This window comes from Phoca vitulina, unplaced genomic scaffold, assembly GCF_004348235.1.
Source record: "Phoca vitulina isolate PV1807 unplaced genomic scaffold, GSC_HSeal_1.0 scaffold23, whole genome shotgun sequence".
Lineage (NCBI taxonomy): Eukaryota > Metazoa > Chordata > Mammalia > Carnivora > Phocidae > Phoca > Phoca vitulina.
In genome coordinates this window covers 28,759,952-28,780,407 of record NW_022589726.1, presented here as the reverse complement: position 1 = coordinate 28,780,407, position 20,456 = coordinate 28,759,952, and the positions used below count along the sequence as shown (strand labels likewise).

General features: G+C 34.9%; 1 protein-coding gene across 2 annotated transcripts in view; it reads left to right on the top strand.

The window, feature by feature from the left end:
* CNTN1 (contactin 1) overlaps positions 1-20,456 on the top strand; it is a 362,269-nt gene that overhangs the window by 70,177 nt on the left and 271,636 nt on the right. For both annotated transcript variants that reach the window (XM_032420205.1, XM_032420204.1), the window contains exon 2: positions 12,013-12,060. The gene's annotated coding sequence lies outside the window, so the exon portion shown is untranslated. The remainder of the gene's footprint in view (positions 1-12,012; positions 12,061-20,456) is intronic.

Sequence of the window (20,456 nt, the reverse complement as noted above, 5' to 3'; positions counted from 1 at the left end):
ATGAATACTTATAGAAATCACACATTTAACTCCATCTCAACATATATTTTAGTTATTATTTAATTTTTTGTTATGATAGAAACATATAAATTAGATTTATACTCTTCTAATTTTAAGCTTTTCTTTTCACTTTTCTTTAGCTTTTTAAAAAATCAGTGTTTACTAAAATTTATGAGAAAGAGGTTAGAGCAAAGTAAGTCTTACATATTTCTTTCTAATGTTTAATAAGAAAGTGGCTATTTTTCTTTGTCTACTATATGAAGGAGAGATTTGTTTTAATAACTTTACATATTGTATTTGAAAAAGAGCTAACATATTCAAATGGGTTCAATTAAATGGTTTTAATAATATATATATTATCATATTGTTATAATTTTTTTAAATTTTATTTTATTATGTTATTTTAATCACCATACATTACATCATTAGTTTTTGATGTAGTGTTCCATGATTCATTGTTTGCATATAACACCCAGTGCTCCATTCAGTATGTGCCCTCTTTAATACCCATCACCAGGCTAACCCATCCCCCCACCCCCCTCCCCTCTAGAACCCTCAGTTTATTTCTCAGAGTCCGTAGTCTCTCATGGTTCATCTCCCCCTCCAATTTCCCCCCTTTCATTTTTCCCTTCCTATTATCTTTTTTTTTTTTTTAACATGTAATGTATTATTTGTTTCAGAGGTACAGGTCTGTGATTCATCAGTCTTACACAATATAATTTTACATTATAGTTATAATAATTTTATAATATAATAACATATATGTCTTTAGGTAGGTTTCCTTCTCTAGATCTTAACTTGGGGAAATTTTTAGATATGAGGTATAATTACTTAGAAGCTTGGGTGGTTTAGATTTAGCTCTACAATTCTTTTTTTTCTGTTATATTTTTTAATATAAAATAAGTATATATTACATCTCTGTAATCTGATATCCTGACGGGGGGTAACATATGTAGGTATGTTATGAGTAAACCATGGTTAATCTTCATTTTTGTACTGTTTATTTTTTACTTACTCGAAGAGCTTTTTCTCAATTTAGGTAAAGCATGAATATGCTGTAAGTCTGGAAATCATTCAGAAACCAAGTATGCAAGTATCTAAATTCATGAATTTCACAAAAAACTACAGAAAGGGATAGTTACATGATGTTTGTTATTTGTAGGCACCAGCAAGTTTTCACAACCCAAGATTGAGGTTAAACACAAAGAACTAACACAATGGCTACTTTAAATGGTATGAAATTGCCTTGGGATGTATGACCAAAAACAAGCAAGTGAACAAATTAAAAAAACAAAACAAAACACAAAAGCCTAAGAGGTCAATATGAGGCAAAAATGTACTATAGGTAATATGTTACTGCATAGTTACTTTATGAGTCAATTATGGATCTAGATAGATTCTTAATGTTATTAAACAAAAGCTTACTTGATTCATAGAATGTGGCTTATTAATTATCTATTGTAAAGGCTACAAAAGCAACTATTTAGGGCATTTGCCTCATTCCACATGATGAGCTGTAATCTTATTGCAGCCCATCACACTGATGTGTCTCTATTATTTTGTTTTATGTTTCTATTCTTATGATGAGGTTCTGTGTTCTTGCAATACTCTAAGACAGATAAGACTAAGAATTCTTTTTTTTTTTAATTTTTATTTTATTTTATTTATTTATTTATTTAAAGATTTTATTTATTTATTTGAGAGAGAGAATGAGAGAGAGAGAGCATGAGAGGGGGGAGGGTCAGAGGGAGAAGCAGACTCCCTGCCGAGCAGGGAGCCCGATGCGGGACTTGATCCTGGGACTCCAGGATCATGACCTGAGCTGAAGGCAGTCGCCCAACCAACTGAGCCACCCAGGCACCCAAGACTAAGAATTCTTATGATTATGTCAGTTATTGGACATGTAAGATTAAAGCCTCTGCAAATATACTAAAAATCATTGAATTTACACTTAAAATGGGTCAATATTATGGCATATAAATTATATCTCAATAAAGCTGCTTAAAACAATAGATAGAACCAGGACAGGATTTTACTTGCAGCCACTAATTATTTTGACTTGGGATTCTTGGGTCTTCTATAACATATAGTAGTGTCACTTATTTATCCCTCACTTTTATATTTCCCAACTTCAAAAGTTTCCAATGAGCTTCCATTCTTTAAAAAAAATGAAACAACTCTGTCAAATAAATAAATAAAATTTTAAAAAAATGAAGCAAATCTTTATCCTTTCTTCCTCTTTTTCTGCCTTCTTCTAAATTTTAGATTAAAAAAAATAGTCTACACACTCTATTTCTACATCCTTTTCCCCCACCCTATTCTAGCCCCTTCTTTTACTAGTGGATTGAGACTGACTTTGAAGAATTCACTAGTTACTCCTGAATTGCCAGCTGAAGTGATTTCTGCACAGTTCTCATCTTCCTAGAACTCTTTGAAGTAGGAGACATTCTTATGAAACTCTTCATTAACACATGTTTTGTTTGTTTTTGGCTTCAGTGATCCTATTTTTAATTTGTCATATCTCTTCTGATCACACTTTTTCTTTCTTTTTATTTTGTGGCTCATCTTGTAGATTCCACCTCTCCCAGTCCTAGATTCTTTCCACCTATGTTCTCTCATTCTCTTGGCATTAGCTCTTATACCTTTATGGAAATGACACCCAAATCCCTAACTCTAGCTTTGACCACTATCTTAGCTTTGGGTACATATTTTCAACTTCTTTTTGATTTCTCCACCATCTGTATCCTTTTAGCCTCAAAAATAAGTCATCTTCCTTCTTCCTCCAGACACTATCTCCCAATCTTAATCAATAATATATTTCTACATCTAGTCAATCATGCTCTAATGTTCAGAGTATCTTTAATTCCTATCTCCTTTTTCATTCTCTATATTTGTTTTCATGGTAATTAACGATTCCCAGGACTTAAAGGCAGGGAAATGGCTAATGTTACAATGTTACACATACAGTGTAGGAACACGGAGTTCCCTCAAGACCTTACTCTTTGTAACCTTCCAGGTGGCTGTCCTGGCACTGAGTTCATTTGGTATAATGTAAAAGAACAAGGTCTTTAGAGTCAACCCAGGATTGGAGCTGTCATATATGGCACATTATTGTGAATTACAAAAAAGGGTGCTTCTAAAATATATATCCTTTCATTAAAAAAGTCATAATACTGATTTTGTAAGATAAAATTTACTTTCACCTGTGGAAAATTTCTACAATAAACATATAAATCTATACGATCTATGCCCTTTTATGTTCTAAGGGGTGCATAAATTGCGCAACCATACATGGTAGCTCTAAGTATAGGACTACATTGTTCAAATCCTGGCCTTATAGTTTAGTATCTATGTAACCTTGGTAATATACTAAATCACCTTAAACTTCATATTCATGACCTATAAAAGGTGACTTATAACACTATCTCTTTCAGAGAGTTTTTAGGGTAAGTTAGGAAAAATTATATATAATTAGAAACTTCAAATTTACCTGCAGATGTTCTCAGTCTCTCCTTCAAAGGCACACATCATTATAAGATGCCAAATTGTGAAATTCTTTACACTAAAGAGGAGATGAAAATACTGTTGGTTTTAACAGCTTACTATAAGTCCTTAAAAATTTTGTATTTGAGAATATTTCATTTGAGGACATTCCAAAAGAACTAAAGGAATAGTTGGCCTATTTTTCCACGACTAAAGTCTAGCCTAAAACCTAATGTTTATACCTGAATGTTGCTGCTAACTATTTGAACAAAGCAATGAGAAGGCTTTTAACACATTATGAGAAAATGTCTTGGCTTCACCATTTCCATGTTATGATCGTATTTTATTATTCTCCTATTCAGGGTCAGCAAACCACAGGCCCTGGGCCATATCCAGTCCAGGTACAGTTTTTATAAATAAAGTTTTATTGGGACACAGCCATACACATTCATTTATGTATTGTCTAAGCTGCTTTCCCAATCTACCAACCAATGGTAGAATTGTGTAGTTGTGACAGAGACCTGTTGGTCCAGCCAGCATAAGATATTTACCATCTGGCCCTTTATATATAAAGTTTTCTGACCCCTACCTTTTCAACCTTTTTAAAATATTAACACACTCGAACTTCCACTTTGCTCAAGTCTACACATAGAAAAAAACAAAGACTGTATTGATCTGGAATATGGTGAGTCTTATTTTTTCTTCCAAAATATCTTTTATTAATGAACAATGGAAAGCTCGGTGCTGCCTAAACACATACAGTTCCTTAAGTTTTATTAAAAACAAAACAAGACAAATGAAAAAACCCTAAGGCAGAACAACCTGTTCCTTTTCACCAGATTTTACTGGCATTACCTAGAAAATGTTTCCTATAGGAAGTAAGCTTTTAAGAACTGATCTTTTCCCTTCTTTTGACATTAAAAAGTGATAGTGGGGAAAAGCCCATTTAATAGTTCGAAGAACCATCTATTTGATGACAGAGTGAGTGACTCAGTTCCTTGTTGAAAACAAATTTGGATTGGAACTTGGGGAATTCTATTAGTACCTATTTTCATTAAAGCAAGTGGTTGAAACCATACCTTTCACATGAGAAAATAATCCCTATTTTGCAAGATTTCTAATATAATAGTGTATGTTAAAAACTTGGTAAATAATTGTTTCTCAATAGTAGCTATCATTTTTATTGTAAAGATTAAGTTCATTAACTAAAATATATCAAATTGGGCGCCTGGGTGGCTCAGTTGGTTAAGCGACTGCCTTCGGCTCAGGTCATGATCCTGGAGTCCTGGGATCGAGTCCCACATCAGGCTCCCTGCTCGGCAGGGAGTCTGCTTCTCCCTCTGACCCTCCTCCCTCTCATGCTCTCTGTCTCTCATTCTCTCTCTCGCAAATAAATAAAATCTTAAAAAAATATATATATCAAATTAATTCAACTTATCCTTCAGAAACTCTATTTAATACACAATTTCCCATCTGTTTCTTTTAAATTACTTAATTCCTTCTGTGTATTACTTCTCATTCTTTAAAAATGAATAAAAATTTAACCCTCCTCACCTTTTTTCACCTGCCACTTAAAAGAATTCCACCAAGGAGATTTATAATTTAAAAGCTAGTTGTCTGGTAGTGTTTGGATATGTAGATATACCTGAAGGTATAATTATTTATGAAGCACAAAAATATATAGCAACCCTTAAGAAATTTATTATTATTATTTTTTTTTGTCAAGGTTTCCAATGTCCTAAATACCAATAGCTATGGATTGGACCTCAATTATAAGTACACTCTCCCAGAAGTTTGCCATCACTTAATACATTCTTTGTAATATGTTTAATTTTTTTTTAAGATTTTATTTATTTATTTGAGAGAGAAAGAGAGAGAGAGAGTGCACAAGCAGGGTGAGCAGCAGGCAGAGGGAGAGGGAGAAGCAGGCTCCCCACTGAGCAGGGAGCCTGATGTGGGGCTCGATCTCAGGACCCCAGGATCATGACCTGAGCCAAGGGCAGACGCTTAACTGACTGAGCCACCCTGGCACCCCTGTAATGTGTTTTAGAGTCAAGTCATGAAAGTTAAGTTTTTCTCTTATTAACTGTGAAGCAGTTAAGAAATACTTTGGGATCCAATACAGTAGATCCCCAAAGTTAAGTGAAAATGGGAGCAGAAGTGAAATCCCTTTTTAAAAGAAGAAATTGGGGGCACCTGGGTGGCTCAGTCAGTTAAGCATCTGCCTTCGGCTCAGGTCATGATCCCGGGGTCCTGGGATCAAGCCCCACATCGGGCTCCCTGCTCCGTGGGAAGCCTTCTTCTCCCTCTTCCACTCCCCCTGCTTGTGTTCCCTCTCTCGCTGTGTCTCTCTGTCAAATAAATAAAATCTTTGAGGAAAAAAAATAAAAAATAAAAAAATAAAAGAAGAAATTGATTTTTAAAAGTATCATTTCCACTGATATCAACACAGAGCTAAAATCAAAGTACAATAGGATACAAGCATAGTTTAAAACAATCTAGTTCTGGTTTCTGCTCCTGTCATTGTTATGAGGGCTCATTTTTTTTTTTTTAAAGATTTTATTTATTTATTTGACAGAGAGAGACAGCAAGAGAGGCAACACAAGCAGCGGGAGCAGGAGAGGGAAAAGCAGGCTTCCCGCCCAGCAGGGAGCCAGATGCCGGGCTCGATCCCAGGATCCTGGGATCAGGACCTGAGCCGAAGGCAGATGCTTAATGACTGAGCCGCCCGGGCGCCCCATGAGGACTCATTTTAACTGGAAATCTAAATCTCCCTAAAGTCAATGTAGTTTTGGAGCAAATATAAGGAGTTTAAAGTTAGAATTTTATCTGGATTCCTAAAATCTGGATCATATATCTTTCTTCTGAAAAGACTTCAGACCAAAGTGTTGTCTATATTTTATATTCATTGTAGACCCATAGTCTTGTGAAGCTTAAAAAGTTACCTACTCTGGGGACTATAGTTTATCAGTACAAGGATATGAATGAAAGAGATGTTCTCTACTCTTATTATACCAGGAGCTCTGCTCACTAAAACAAACAGCATTTTCAAATATACCAGAATTTGAAGTAATTGGAAGCCAGTGTGGAGTATTTACATGCAGTAAATACAGCCTAATTTGAAAAACATAGTTTGGGGGAAATTATAAGAAGTTAGGGTTGGACAACATGATGATGAGGAGCTACCTGTCTCAGTTTGTGTAACATGGAACTACTGGAAAGACTTGTTGCTTGTACATCCCAACTGGGAAAAGTTATAATAAATCAATTGAATGATTAGGCTTTGAAGTTTAAGGCCATCAGGGATTTGGAATGTTTGAGATGAAAATTCTGAAACATCAGCCAAGAATTTATTTAGTTGTCAATTCTATGGGAAACTACAATATGATTCTAGGATAACCAACATATAAAGTAAAATTTGAGAAGATTTCTCATACTCATCTTTGTCTTATATTTTCACAGAGAGTGGTATTTTTTTTTGTTTTTTGAGAAAAAAATGGCCAGTCCTCATTTTAAGGTTCATCTCAAAATTTCATGAATTGAAAGAGAAGGACTTTAAAGAAAATAAGCACTCTATTCAAGCTTCTTGTTTTGGTTAGAGGTTCAGGACTCATAGACTAGGAAGATGTGATCTATTTCCTGGAATGACTGACTGATCACACTAATGGGTGGTAGACTTTTCTTTTCTTTTCTTTTTTTTTTTTTTTAACATTTTTTGTTTAAATACCAGTTAGTTAACTTCAGGTATACAATGTACTGATTCAACACTTTAATGTAATACCCTGTGCTCATCACATGTGTACTCCTTAATCCCCATCATCTATTTAACCCACCCCCCAATCTACTTTCCCTCTGGTAATCATCAGTTTGTTCTCTATAGTTAAGAGTCTGTTTCTTGGTTTACCTCTTTCTTTCTTTTTTTTCCCCTTTGCTCATTTGTTTTTTTCCTTAAATTCCACATATAAGTGAAATTTTCTTTTTTAAAGAATTTTATGCCAGGATGATAAAAGTCACTTTTCTTTATGAAGATGGTGTGACTCATTAATGAATCGAGATTTGTCTTACACTAGAAAGCAGTCATATGCTCACTAGTAAGGTTACCTCTGTTAGTAAGAGCTGGCTTGTTCATAAACAACTAAAGGTAGGAGCCAAATACATGAAAATAAGTTGGATGTGAAACAAATTGAAGATCCTTAAAATGTAAGTGAACAGCAAAACAAATGGTAATCTTGGGAATATAAGCAATAACTCTATCAGAACTCTTAAGCCATCTGTGCATGAGTGAAGTGTTAGGAACAGGTGAACTCACAACCGTATCTGGGACAAAAGCCTCAAATGAGAAAAAGGGAGGAAAAATTTCATGTAAGCCACCAGAAGATGCATTAAAACTACACTCCTGCACTTGGGTCTCTATCCCATTGTACATCTGTCTTATCATTCAAAATAGAAAATTTAAATCTCAGTTCAGGCTGAGCCATTGAACATGGCCCTGTTGCTATGTTGGCTATGTGTCAGAGATCCCTGGATAAACTCTCCTTTCCTTTCCTGAGGGTTCCACTGGAGACAAGTATATCCCCCCATGTATAGGAATAACAAGGTAGTTTGAATCTTATTATTTTGTTATTTTATATGGGATAAGGGGAGGGTTGTCATTGTTATTCCTGCCTCCCATAAAATTTGTCACCAAAGTGAAGTACTGGTACAAGGGAACCCAAAAGCAACATCAAAGGGTGAATATAGCAGCATAAAAAGTCATAAATTTAATTATCTCTGTGTGTACACTTTGTCTTCTCGATTGTACTCTATTATAGTCAAAATGGATCTTTATTGATTTGCTTAATGCTTATTTACATTTTGCTTCTGCATCTGATTTCATATTTTCTTAGGAGAAAAGAATAACTTTCCCTTAGAGTGGTGGTATAAACAAAATAAATGAGTTTTGGAAATTGAATGCTATCTTTTGTGTTCTCCTCTTTCTACTATTTTTCATTAGTCAGCTCATGAGATTAAATATTCTTTAGAATACTACTGGGTGCAATTTTGCCTTGTCACTTAAAAAAATATTAATCCTTGAAGTTCAATTTTGTGACAAAACATCTTAATTGATTTACTTTTCAAGCCTGCTGTAATTAACAAAATGTGTCTAATTCTTGAGGAAGAGGTTTATAATGCTTCTGCATGAAAATATTGGATAATAAAAATGTCTGGAAAATATTTTTTTCTCCCCAGCCCATCACATTAAAAAAAAACAAAAGGGGTTATAAATTAAAAAAACAAAAGGGGTTCTAAAATGCCAACTCTGCTTTTTTAATTGGCCAGGGGAAAGCCAATATCACCATCTTCCATCTTATTGAATCCAAGAAATGTTCTCCAGTCCTCATCTGATTTGCACTCTGTGGCACTGTACACTCTTACTCAGTCAGTCTCTGTCCTTCCACAGATCCTTCTTTGCTTCTCTAATGCCATACTCTGTTGGACTTTCCTGGCTTGTTTGTTTGTCTTCAGTCTCCTTTGCTGGTTCATTTTCCACTGCCCATTTCTTAAATGTCTGCATTCCTCAGGGTTCTGTCATTATTAGCCTCTCTTCTCATTTTCCCACCTCTTCTGCCTTCTGCAAAGTAGCCCAGACTTTAGCAGCCCAGGCTATGTAAACCAACTACTCAGGTTTCATCATGTGTTATTAGTCTCCTATTGCTGTATAACAAATTACCACAGACTTATGGCTTAAGACAATACTCATTTAGTATTTTACAGTTCTGTAGGTCAGAAGTCTGGATGGATTTCATCTGGGTCCTCTGCTCAGGGTCTCAAAAGGCTGAAATCAAGCCTGAGAAGTCAGCTAGGACTGAGGTCTCATCTGAGGCTTGAGGTCCTCTTCTAAGCTCACTGGTGTTGGCAGAATTCAACTTGTTGTGGTTGTAGGACTGAATTCCCCATTTTCTTGATGGCTATTGGCCAAGGGCTATTCTCAGCTCTTAGAAGCTGCTCCCAATGCTCCACCATGTGGGCCTCTGCATAGGCCTTCTCACACTTTTAATCCCTGATGTCAGGGAGGGCCCAATCTCCTTCAAATGGATCAATTGATTAGGCCAGGCCCACAAGGATCTCCCTTTTGATTTTGATTAATTCAAAGTCAATTTATTAATAACTAAGTCATGGGAATTTTTTCCCATCGCATTTGGGGATAGGTTCTGCCCCACACAGGAGCAGAAACTGTACAAGGTGTGAACACCAGGAGTTGGACATGTTGGAGGCCGTCTTAGAATTCTGCCTACCATACCCTAGTTCTGCCATTTACTAGGTGTGTGAATTTGGGAAAATTATATAATTCCTTTGTGCCTTGGTTTTCTCATCTTTATTTTTTTTTTATTTTTTTTTTTTAAAGATTTTATTTATTTATTTGAGAGAGAGAGAGAGCACAAGAGGGGGGAGCGGGAGAGGGAGAAGCAGACTCCCTGCTGAGCAGGGAGCCCGATGCGGAACTCGATCCCGGGACTCCAGGATCATGACCTGAGCCGAAGGCAGTTGCTTAACCAACTGAGCCACCCAGGCGCCCGGTTTTCTCATCTTTAAAGTGAGATAAAAAACAGAGTACTCTTTGTGGGGTTATTGTATGGATTAACTGGATTGTAACATGTAAAATGCTTAGAACAGTGACTGATACATAGAGTCTGCAAAAATTCAGTTATCATTATTAAGCTATTTTCTCCCTGTAGATACTGCATCCACTCCCATGGCTTCAATGTTACCAATATTCCTATGACTTCCAAATTTATATATCCAGTCAAGATCTCTATTCTGAGCTTTAGACAGTTATGCTTTCCTAAGTCATATCTCCACTCTCTTCTCCTTTTCCTACCATTCATTCATGAAAAAAACTTTTTTGGAGTATCTACTGTGTGCAAAGTATTGTGGCAGAGAATATAATGATCAGTAAAACATGCAGTCTCTGCCCTCATGTAGCTTACATTCAAGTGAGAGAGACTAATTATAATCTATCTCCCAAAACTTATTAAAACAAACCAATTTTATCAATTTATTTTGCGAATATTCTAGTCAAAGCCACCATCCTTCTTTCCTGAACTAGAACAATACCCTTTGCTCAGTTCCTATATTCACTCTTCCTCCACTTTCTCTTTCCTCACCAGAGCTACCATCTTCAAGGAGATCTAACTACCTCACTCCTCTGCATAAACCTTGCAGTAACCTCCTGTAGTGTGTAAGATAAAAACTAACCTTCCTCTAACCTGCTATGGCCCTGCCTAACCTCGCCAACTTTACGCACACCTACACAACACTCCATTTCTGTGTTTTAACCTGAACAGCCTTCTTCCTGCTTCTCAACAGTGCCACGCTCCTTCCTGCATTAGTACGTTGCACCTGCCAGTTCTTCTAAATGGAAACTCTCTCTGCTCTGTCTTTACCCAGTAACTCTCAGTTCAAATTTTATTCCTCTCCTTTATTCCCTCAGACCAATTCAGGATCCCCATTGCACTCAAAGTACTATATGAGCCTTCTTCATGACATTTAATATGGTATATAGTTATGTATTGATTTGAGTCATTATCTGATTAATATCTGCTGTCATTCTGGGAGAGGGATGTTTGAGGCAAGATCTAAAGGTCTAGGTTCAGCCATATGAATAGGTAGATTTTACAACTGTTTGATTTATGAGGAAACATGACATAGTCTGTATTTTAAATGGAAAGGCTATTCTCAGAATGTGCATTTGATGGGACAAGCTTTCTATGTAATTACCTCTGTGTCAATTGAGACCAAGTTTACCCTAACAGTATTTAGGAGGGAACACATTTATGGCTATGAGGGTTACTGAAGACCAGAACAAGAATGTGAAAAGTATTCTATAAACTATCAAACTTAACACACAATTTTTGTTGCTATTATTTTTATTAAAATCACCAAAATATCAGTTTATTTAAAACCTGAGCTAGGTTGAATTTAATCCAGTTGATTTTACCCAAATACTTGGCTTCCTCTATGAAATGTTTAGATCTACCTGTTTTTTTCCCTTAAATTTGTATGTGTATGACTATTAGTGTGCCATCTACCAATATGCATACATATATATGGTATATACATGCACACGCATACACGCTATATGTGTGATGAATATGGTGTATATACAGGTTTCTCTAAAATAAATTCCAGTCTAGTGTTCAGTATCATAAAATGGAACCAGTTCAGCAGTTCTTACCCTGTTTTATTTAAAATGTTAATTTTTAGTTCAGTTCAGTAATGGTGAATAAGAGGATATTTGGGCTATGAACCATCAATAGGCTTTGCAAACAATAAAAAAAGTCAAATCCTTTAAGTTGAGAGTGTTTACTGATTTTGTAATGTATTTTAAAAATATGCTAAAACTTTACTGCAATGGTCAAAGCAACAAACAAAAACTTGTAGAGGATTAAAATGCAACTAATTTTTTGTAAAAAATGTTAAAAATCATAAAGTAAAAACATCTTTATCTTCAAGCTAATTGACTGTAATTTCATAATTATTGATTTGTAGATATCCAACTTGGATCATTTCTGAAGCTGAATTCAGAACAATCTTAAGGTAAGCTGTTTACTTGGAGTGTGTGTGTGTGTGTATGTGTGCGTGTTTTAAAGAATAAAAATAATGATATTGATAATGATATTGGTTCCATTTTAACATTCTGTATTATTTCTCAATTTTATAAAAATATCAAAAAAAAAAAAAAAAGAGAGAGGTAAACCATAAGAGACTCTCAACTATAGAGAACAAACTGAGGGTTGCTGGAGGGGAGGTCGGTGGAGGATGGGCTAAATGGGTGATGGGTATTATCACTTGTGATGAGCCCTGGGTGTTATATGTAAGTGATGAATCACTAGATCTACTCCTAAAACCAATATTACACTATATGTTAACTAACTAGAATTTAAATAAAAAATTAAAAAAATATCAAAACATACAATAAACTGCTTGATGACTGCTTAGTAATGTCTTCTAAGAGTCCTATCTGCTAATACCCATATGAGTAAATCATTGTGCAAATATACAAAACAATTAGAGAAAAATTAATACCAGATAGTGTAGTGCTCAATGTTGCTGAGTTAATAGATGTTGGGATGAGGGGGGGCTTGGGTGGCTCAGTTGTTAAGTGTCTGCCTTCAGCTCAGGTCATGATCCCAGGGTCCTGGGATCGAGCCCTGCATCGGGCTCCCTGCTCAGCAGGAAGCCTGCTTCTCCCTCTCCCTCTCCCCCCTGCTTGTGTTCCCTCTCTCGCTGTGTCTCTCTGTCTAATAAATAAATAAAATCTTTAAAAATAATAGATGCTGGGATGAGTTATCAAATGTGAGCTGAGTAATGGGGACATGTAATGGAATTAATAATAATAACAACAGTGACAATAATAATACTATTTACTTAACATTATAGTCTATGCACTCTACTAAACACTTTATGAAATGCTTTATGTCATACAATCCTCACAAATTCTTGAAGCCAAAGTATTATTATTCTTGTTATTATTATTAATCTCATTTTATAATGAGAAACGTGAAGCATGTCTAAAGTCATGTGATAGTGAGTGGCATGGTTATCAGCTGAGGTCTATCCCACACCAAGTTTTGGTTTCCTCCCACTATATAAACTGCCTAGAGAATGTAAGAGTTCAGCATTTTGTGAATTTTGGATTGATAGGACAATGAGAAGGGGATTTTTTGCAGTATGAAGACCACTTAACAAAATTGTGAAAGATGATCTAGATATGTGCTCGAGTGACAAGTTGGAATGAAGAGCATTTGAGGAAAATGTAATAAAAATTGTACAGCCAGAACAGATGGAGGTTATGGATCTATTTTGGTGGATAATACTAAGTGATTGTTCCAGTTTCATCTCTATTGTCCTCTAGCTAAAAACTACTAAACTGGATTTTTACTGTTGTAGTTGAGTACAATAATCCACAATCTGGTCAGATAACGAGTTAAAAAAAACAATTAGCAATAAAGTGCTAGAATTAGGAGGGATCATTGAAAATTATTTAGTCCTTTCAAGGCAGGAAATGACAGCCTAATCCTGATAGAGACAGTGGAAATAGAGAGGCATACTATTACCAGAAGACATGAAAGCAAACAAATATGACAGGTCTTCATGATACATTAGATAAAAGGAATAAAGGGAAAGGAAGAGCAGAAATGGTTTCAAGTTTATTCTTATAGCAAAAAAGAAAATTGCAAAACTGATGAAAAGGAAATATTGTTGGAGAACAGAGTGAGTTTGGTTTCACTTTTTTGCACCTGAAATATCAACAAGGCCCCACATTCATACATTCATATATCCTATAGGACATAAAAAGTTACATGAAGAAAAGCGGTGAAGATTGGGTTCTAATTTCATCCACTTTAGAGTGGGTGATAACTACAGAAGGATTAGTATAAAAATAGAAGCACACGGGGCTGATATTTTTTCTTTTTTAATTTTCTTTTTAATTTTTTTAAGTTTTAATTTTAATTCTAGTGTAGTTTTATATAGCATTATATTAGTTTCAGGTGGACAATATAGTGATTCAACAATTCCATACACTACTCAGTACTAACCATGATAAATGTACTCTTGATCCCCATCACCCCGTCCCCACCCCCGGTAACCATTGGTTTGTTCTCTATAGTTAAGAGTCTGTTTCTATGGTTTTTTTTTTTATCTCTTTCTCTTTTTTTCCATTGCTTGTTTGATTTGTTTCTTAAATTCTGCATATGAGTGAAATAATGTGGCATTTGTCTTTCTCTGACTGACTTATTTCACTTAGCATTCACTCTGTAGTTCTATTCATGTCCTTGCAAATGGCAAGATTCTGTTCTTTTTTATGGCTGAATAATATTCCATTATATATATACTACCTCTTCTTTATCCATTCATCTATTGATGGACACTTGGGCTGCTTCCATAATTTGGGTATTATAAATAATGTTGCAATAAACATAGGGGTGCATGTATCCCTTTGAATTCATGTTTTTGTGTTTTTAGGGTAAAAAGCCAGTAGTGCTATTACTGGATCATAGGGTACTTCTATTTTTAACTTTTTCAGGGACCTCTATATTGTTTTCCACAGAGGTTGTGCCAGTTTGTATTTCTACCAACAGTGAACAAGGATTCCTTTTTCTCCACATTCTTTCCAACACTTGTTATTTCTTGTGTTTTTGATTTTAGCCATTCTGACAGGTGTGAAGTGATATTTTATTGTAGTTTTGATTTGTATTTCCCTGATGATGAATGATGTTGAACATCTTTTCATGTGTCTGTTGGCCATCTATATGTCTTCTTTGGAGAAATGTCTGTTCATCTCTTCTGCCCAGTTTTATTTGTATTATTTGGGGTTTTTTTGGTGTTGAGTTGTATAAGTTCTTTATGTATTTTGCATACTAACACTTTGTCAGATATGTCATTTACAAATGTCTTCTCCCATTCCATAAGTTGCCTTTTAGTTTTGTTGATTGTTTCCTTTGTTGTACATAAGCTGTTTATTTTGATGTGGTTCCAATAGTTTATTTTTGCTTTTATTTCCCTTGTCTCAGAAGACATCTAGAAAGAATTTGTTATAGCTGATGTCAGAGAAATTACTGCCTGTGCTCTCTTCTAGGATTGTTATGGGTTCAGGTTTCATATTTAGGTCTTTAAACCATTTTGAACTTATTTTTGTGTATGGTGTAAGAAAGTAGTCCAATTTCATTCTTTTGCATGCAGCTGTCCAGTTTTCCCAACACTACAGTTGGGAAAGTTGAAGAGACTGTCTTTCTCCCATTGTGTATTTTTTTCCCTTTTTATCAAAAATTAATTGGGCATATAATTATGGGTTTATTTCTAGGTTTTCTATTCTGTTCCATTGATCGATGTGTCTGTTTTTGTGCCAATACCATACTGTTTTGTTTATTACAGCTTTGTAATATAACTTAAAGTCTGGAATTGTGATGCCTCCAGTTTTGTTTTTCTTTTTCAGGATTGCTTTGACTATTCAAGGGTCTTTCGTGGTTCTATACAAATTTTAGGATTGTTTGTTCTAGTTCTGTGAAAAATGCTTTTGGTATTTTGATAGGGATTGCATTAAATACGTAGGTTGCTTTGGGTAACATAAACATTTTAACAATATATGCTCTTCCAATCCGTAAGCATGGAATGTCTTTCCATTTCTTTGTGCATTTTCAGTTTCTTTCATCAGTGTTTCATAGTTTTTAGAGTACAGGTCTTTCACCTCTTTGGTTAAATTTATTTCTTGGTATTTTATTCTTTTTGGTGCAATTGTAAATGAGATTGTTTTCTTAATTTCTTTGTCTGCTGCTTCATTATTAGTATATAGAAATGCAACAGATTTCTGTACATTGATTTTGTATCCTGCGACTTTACTGAATTCATTTATCTGTTCTAGTAGTTTTTTTGTGGAGTCTTTAGAGTTTTGTAAATATAATATTGCGTTATTTGCAAATAGTGAAAGGTTTAGTTCTCCCTTACCAATTTGGATGCCTTTTAGGGCTCATATTTTAAACACCATTTTCAGTTGAACATTTTAAAAATAAAATATAGTTATGTAAGCCTGAAAAATGTATGTGAGATGATGCAACCTGTATAATAGTCTCTCTAAACTCTCAAAACTCTCTAAATTCTCAAAGTTTTTATTTGTTTGGGATTTATTTCTTTGGCAAAATAATCTTCATTGTTTTAAAGAAAGTAAATGAAAATTACTTAAAACTTACCTCTAGAAAACATTTATCTTAAATGCTGAAAATATTGATTTTCTTTTATTGGGTATTAGCTTGTTAACAATGTTTCAGGTAAAATACAATTTAAAATCACTTTTTATTTCAGAATAAAAACTTCATTCATTGTGTACTGAAACATGTGAATTAGATGACAAACAAGAGAGAAAGAAAGAAAGGAAGCTCTACCTAGACTACAAGTTAATTCATTTGGAGAGATGTCCCACTAAGGCTGGCTTACAATACTGTAATATTTTTTACAACACTATAACAGTTTTTTCTTAGAATTGGTTAAAAAAGGACAAGTTGAAATGATACATACTACAGAATTATAAACTTCTTATATTTTACTAAACATTTTCACTCATAGATTAAATTCATCAGATATTTATTCAGTACCTAAATTCAGTGCTAAATTCTGGGCCTACCACAATATTTTTTCTTTTTTTGGTAGGTTTCTGTTTTTGTTTGTTTGTTTTTTTAATTTAATTTTATTATGTTAATCACCATACATTACATCATTAGTTTTTGATGTAGTGTTGCATGATTCATTGTTTGCGTATAACACCCAGTGCTCCATTCAGTACGTGCCCTCTTTAATACCCATCATCAGGCTAACCCATCCCCCCACCCCCTTCCCTCTAGAACAGTTTGTTTCTCAGAGTCCATAGTCTCTCATGGTTCATCTCCCCCTCCGATATCCCGCCCTTCATTTTTCCCTTCCTACTATCTTCTTTTTTTTTTTTTTTTTTAACATATAATATAGTATTTGTTTCAGAGCTACAGGTCTGTGATTCATCAGTCTTACACAATATAATTTCTCTTTTCAAGAGGCTCACAGTCTAGTTTAAAAAATGTATAAACAAGTTATTATAGCATGGTATAATTCCTTGCTATAGAAGCACAAGGTGTAGGATTACTTCTGATTCAGTGGATCAGGACTGCTCATAAATATCAATAAGGGAATGTAGATCTTTATAAACCTAAAAGAAGATGTACTTTCTAAATTTAGATTTAAGCTTAATTAGTGTTTTTGAAAAATATAAAGTTAATACAAAGACTAATAGTAGGCTTTAGATTTCTTAGAATTTGATTCTCAAAAGATGTGATTTTTTTTCTTCATTTTGAGTCTGGGGGAGGGTCTTCATATAATGTACTATCAATCTATTTTTAGCAAGTAGGCATTCAAAATGTGAAACATATTGCCTCTGATTTACTATTTATTTTTCTTGACATTAGTACCATCAAGAATGTTACTTGTTGGGGTGCCTGGGTAGCTCAGTTGGTTAGGTGTCTGCCTTCCACTCAGGTCATGATCCCAGGGTCCTGAAATCGAGCCTCCCTACCCCCCGTAGCCCATGTCGGGCTCCCTGCTCAGTGGGGAGTCTGCTTCTCCCTCTCCCTCTACCCCTACTCCCTGCTCTCTCTCTCTCTCTCTAATAAATAAGTAAAATCTTTAGGGAAAAAAAAGAATGCTACTTGTTAAATGTATTAAGAAGTTGATTAGAAAAGCTATCACTTTGTTAACAGTTTTACTTAAGGTAATAAAACTTTTGTTATACAGGCAATGAAATGTATTATTTCAATTTATAAAAATAAATTTGGGTAGGTTTTAAAAAATAGAGAGAGAGTTCATTTTCTGGCAGTTGTTAAATGAAAAACTCTAAAAACATAGCTACAAAACACTTCTTTTTAAATGCTTTTCTGAGATGATAGGAAAAGCAAGACTCTAAAGAGGACAAAAACAAAGCAAAAGCAGCAATCCTGAGAAGTAACCAAGGCCAAAGCTGGGGACAGAAGGTGAAGCCTAGGGCTAGTCCAAGTTGGAGTATAATAGAAGAATCTCTCAGGAAACCAGGGTCCTTAAGGACAACACTCCAAGAGTAAGGATGTACAAGAAATAAACCTACCACTAAGAACGTGCATCAAAAACATGCCTATCTAGACTTTGACACTGAGTGTAGTGACACGGATTTGCCCTTTGAATTCAGAACTTTTGGACCGCCTTCACTGAGGTTTGGTTGTAGAATTCACCTGATCCAACACACTTCATCCAATAATTTATAATGGTTCCAGATTCACAGTTGGTGGGAAGGAGCAAAAAAATAATTTTCTGTATGAATCTAAATTCAATATTTTGGAGCTAAATTTTGAGATAAATTAGTTAATTCAAAACTTACAAAGCATATAGAATAAAATGGATTTAAAAGAAGGCTGAAAAAATGACAGAAAATATAGTTTTTAAAGGTATATTATGCTGGAATGATCAGATTTGGAAAAAAAAAATATGTTTAATATTGTGTTAATTTTCTATTGTTTCCATAGCAAATTACCACACACTTAGTGTCATAAAACAGCAAGATTGATCACTGTACATTTCTATAAGTTAGTAATCTAGTACTAGTACAAGTGTCACCAGATACAGTCAAATTGTAGGCAGGATGCATTTCATTCTGGAGGCTCCAGAGGAGAATTGGATCAGTTTCCTATTCATTTGGCTGTTGGCAGAACTCAGTTCCTTGTGGTTGTAGGACTGAGCTCCTTGCTTTGTTGCTGGCTCTAAGTTGAGGATTTCTTCTAGCTTCCAGTTGCTACCACATGCCTTGGCATTGGTGCCCCCCCCTCCCCTTTTTTCAAAGCCAGGAATCACAGGTTGAGACCTTCTCACATCATATCTTTCTGACCCCTTTCAGTTCAAGTTAGCAGTATCTTTGGTTGTAGAAAATTCTCAGGAACTCTGTGGGTCTTCCATGGATGTCACAGGATTCACTCCATCAGACAAGCGGCTCACCATCAGATCTTTCCAAGGAAGTTTCTTCACTATTTTTGGCTACTGCTGAGATGGCTGAGGGGATCTATGGTCATTTCCTTAATCTCTTCAAAGAGTCTTTTTTTGCTCCTGAATACTCTGATCTTTTGATCTTTCTGAAGAATCTCAGAAAACTAATCTCTTCATTTTAAATAAAAATTAAATTCAAAATAATCTCTTAATTTTAGCATCTTTATGATACAGAGAGGTTAAGAATTTCCAAAATCTTCAAGTCCTGGTTTCTTTTTGTTTAATAACTCCTTCATCAATTTATCTCTCTTTTCTCACATTTTATTCTAAGGAGAAAGAAAAAAATCAGTCTGTACCTTTAACATTTTGCTTGGAAATCTTTTCAGCTGAATATTCAAATTCATTGCTTACAAGCTCTGCTTTCCACATAATTGCATGACACAGTCCTGCTAAGTTTTCTGCCACTGTAAAAAAAATCCCTTTTCCTCTGGTTTCCAATAACATGTTCTCATTGCCTTCTGAGCCCTCTTGGACAGTCTTCAACATCCATCTTTCTGTTAACAGTCTATTCAAAGAAATTTTGACTTTTTTTCATGTTTCTCAGAATTCTTCTTGCCTGCTTCCTGATAACAAAATCAATTCCATATTTTTAGATATTTGTTACAGCAACACTTCACTTCTGATACTGAAATCTGTAATAATTTTCTACTGCTGCTAATAAATTGCTACAAACTTAATGGTTTAAAACAACACAAATTTCTTATTTTACAGTTCTATAGATTAGAACTCCAGTATAGTTCTCATTGGGCTAAAACTAAGAGTGGCAGATTGTATTCCTTTCTCGATGCTCTTTGGGAGTATCAGTTATCTGCTCATTCAAATTACTGACTGAGTTCAATTTCTTATGGTTATAAGAACTGGGGTTCCCATTTTCTTGCTGACTGTAAACTGAAGTTTGTTCTCAGCTCCTAGAGCCTGCTGCATTTCTTGGCTCATGGCCCCATCCTTATCTTTCTAAAGCCAACAACAGTGGGCCAAGTCCTTTTCACATTCCATCTCTCTGACCCATTCTTCTGCCTTTCTCCTCTGCTTTTAAGAGCTCATGTGATTAGATTGGGTCCATCCAGACAATGCAGGAAAATCTCACCATCTCAAGTGAATTTACCTTGATCAGACGTGCGAAGTCCCATTTGCTGTGTTAAGTAACATGCTTGCAGGTTTGGAAGATTAGGTCATGGGCATCCTGTGGGGGGTGGGTTAGGGAGATGGGGGGCATTATTCTAACTACCAAAAGTATATTTAAAGAAAAAAAGTTTGAAAATATGAGCAAGGAACTAAAGAGTATAAAAATGAGGAGAAGTTTTGGAAAAGAATCTAATAGAAATAAAACATTATAATCAAAGCTACAAACTTAAAGAACAGTTTAGTAGAATTGACCCAGCTAAAGACAGAATTCGTGATCC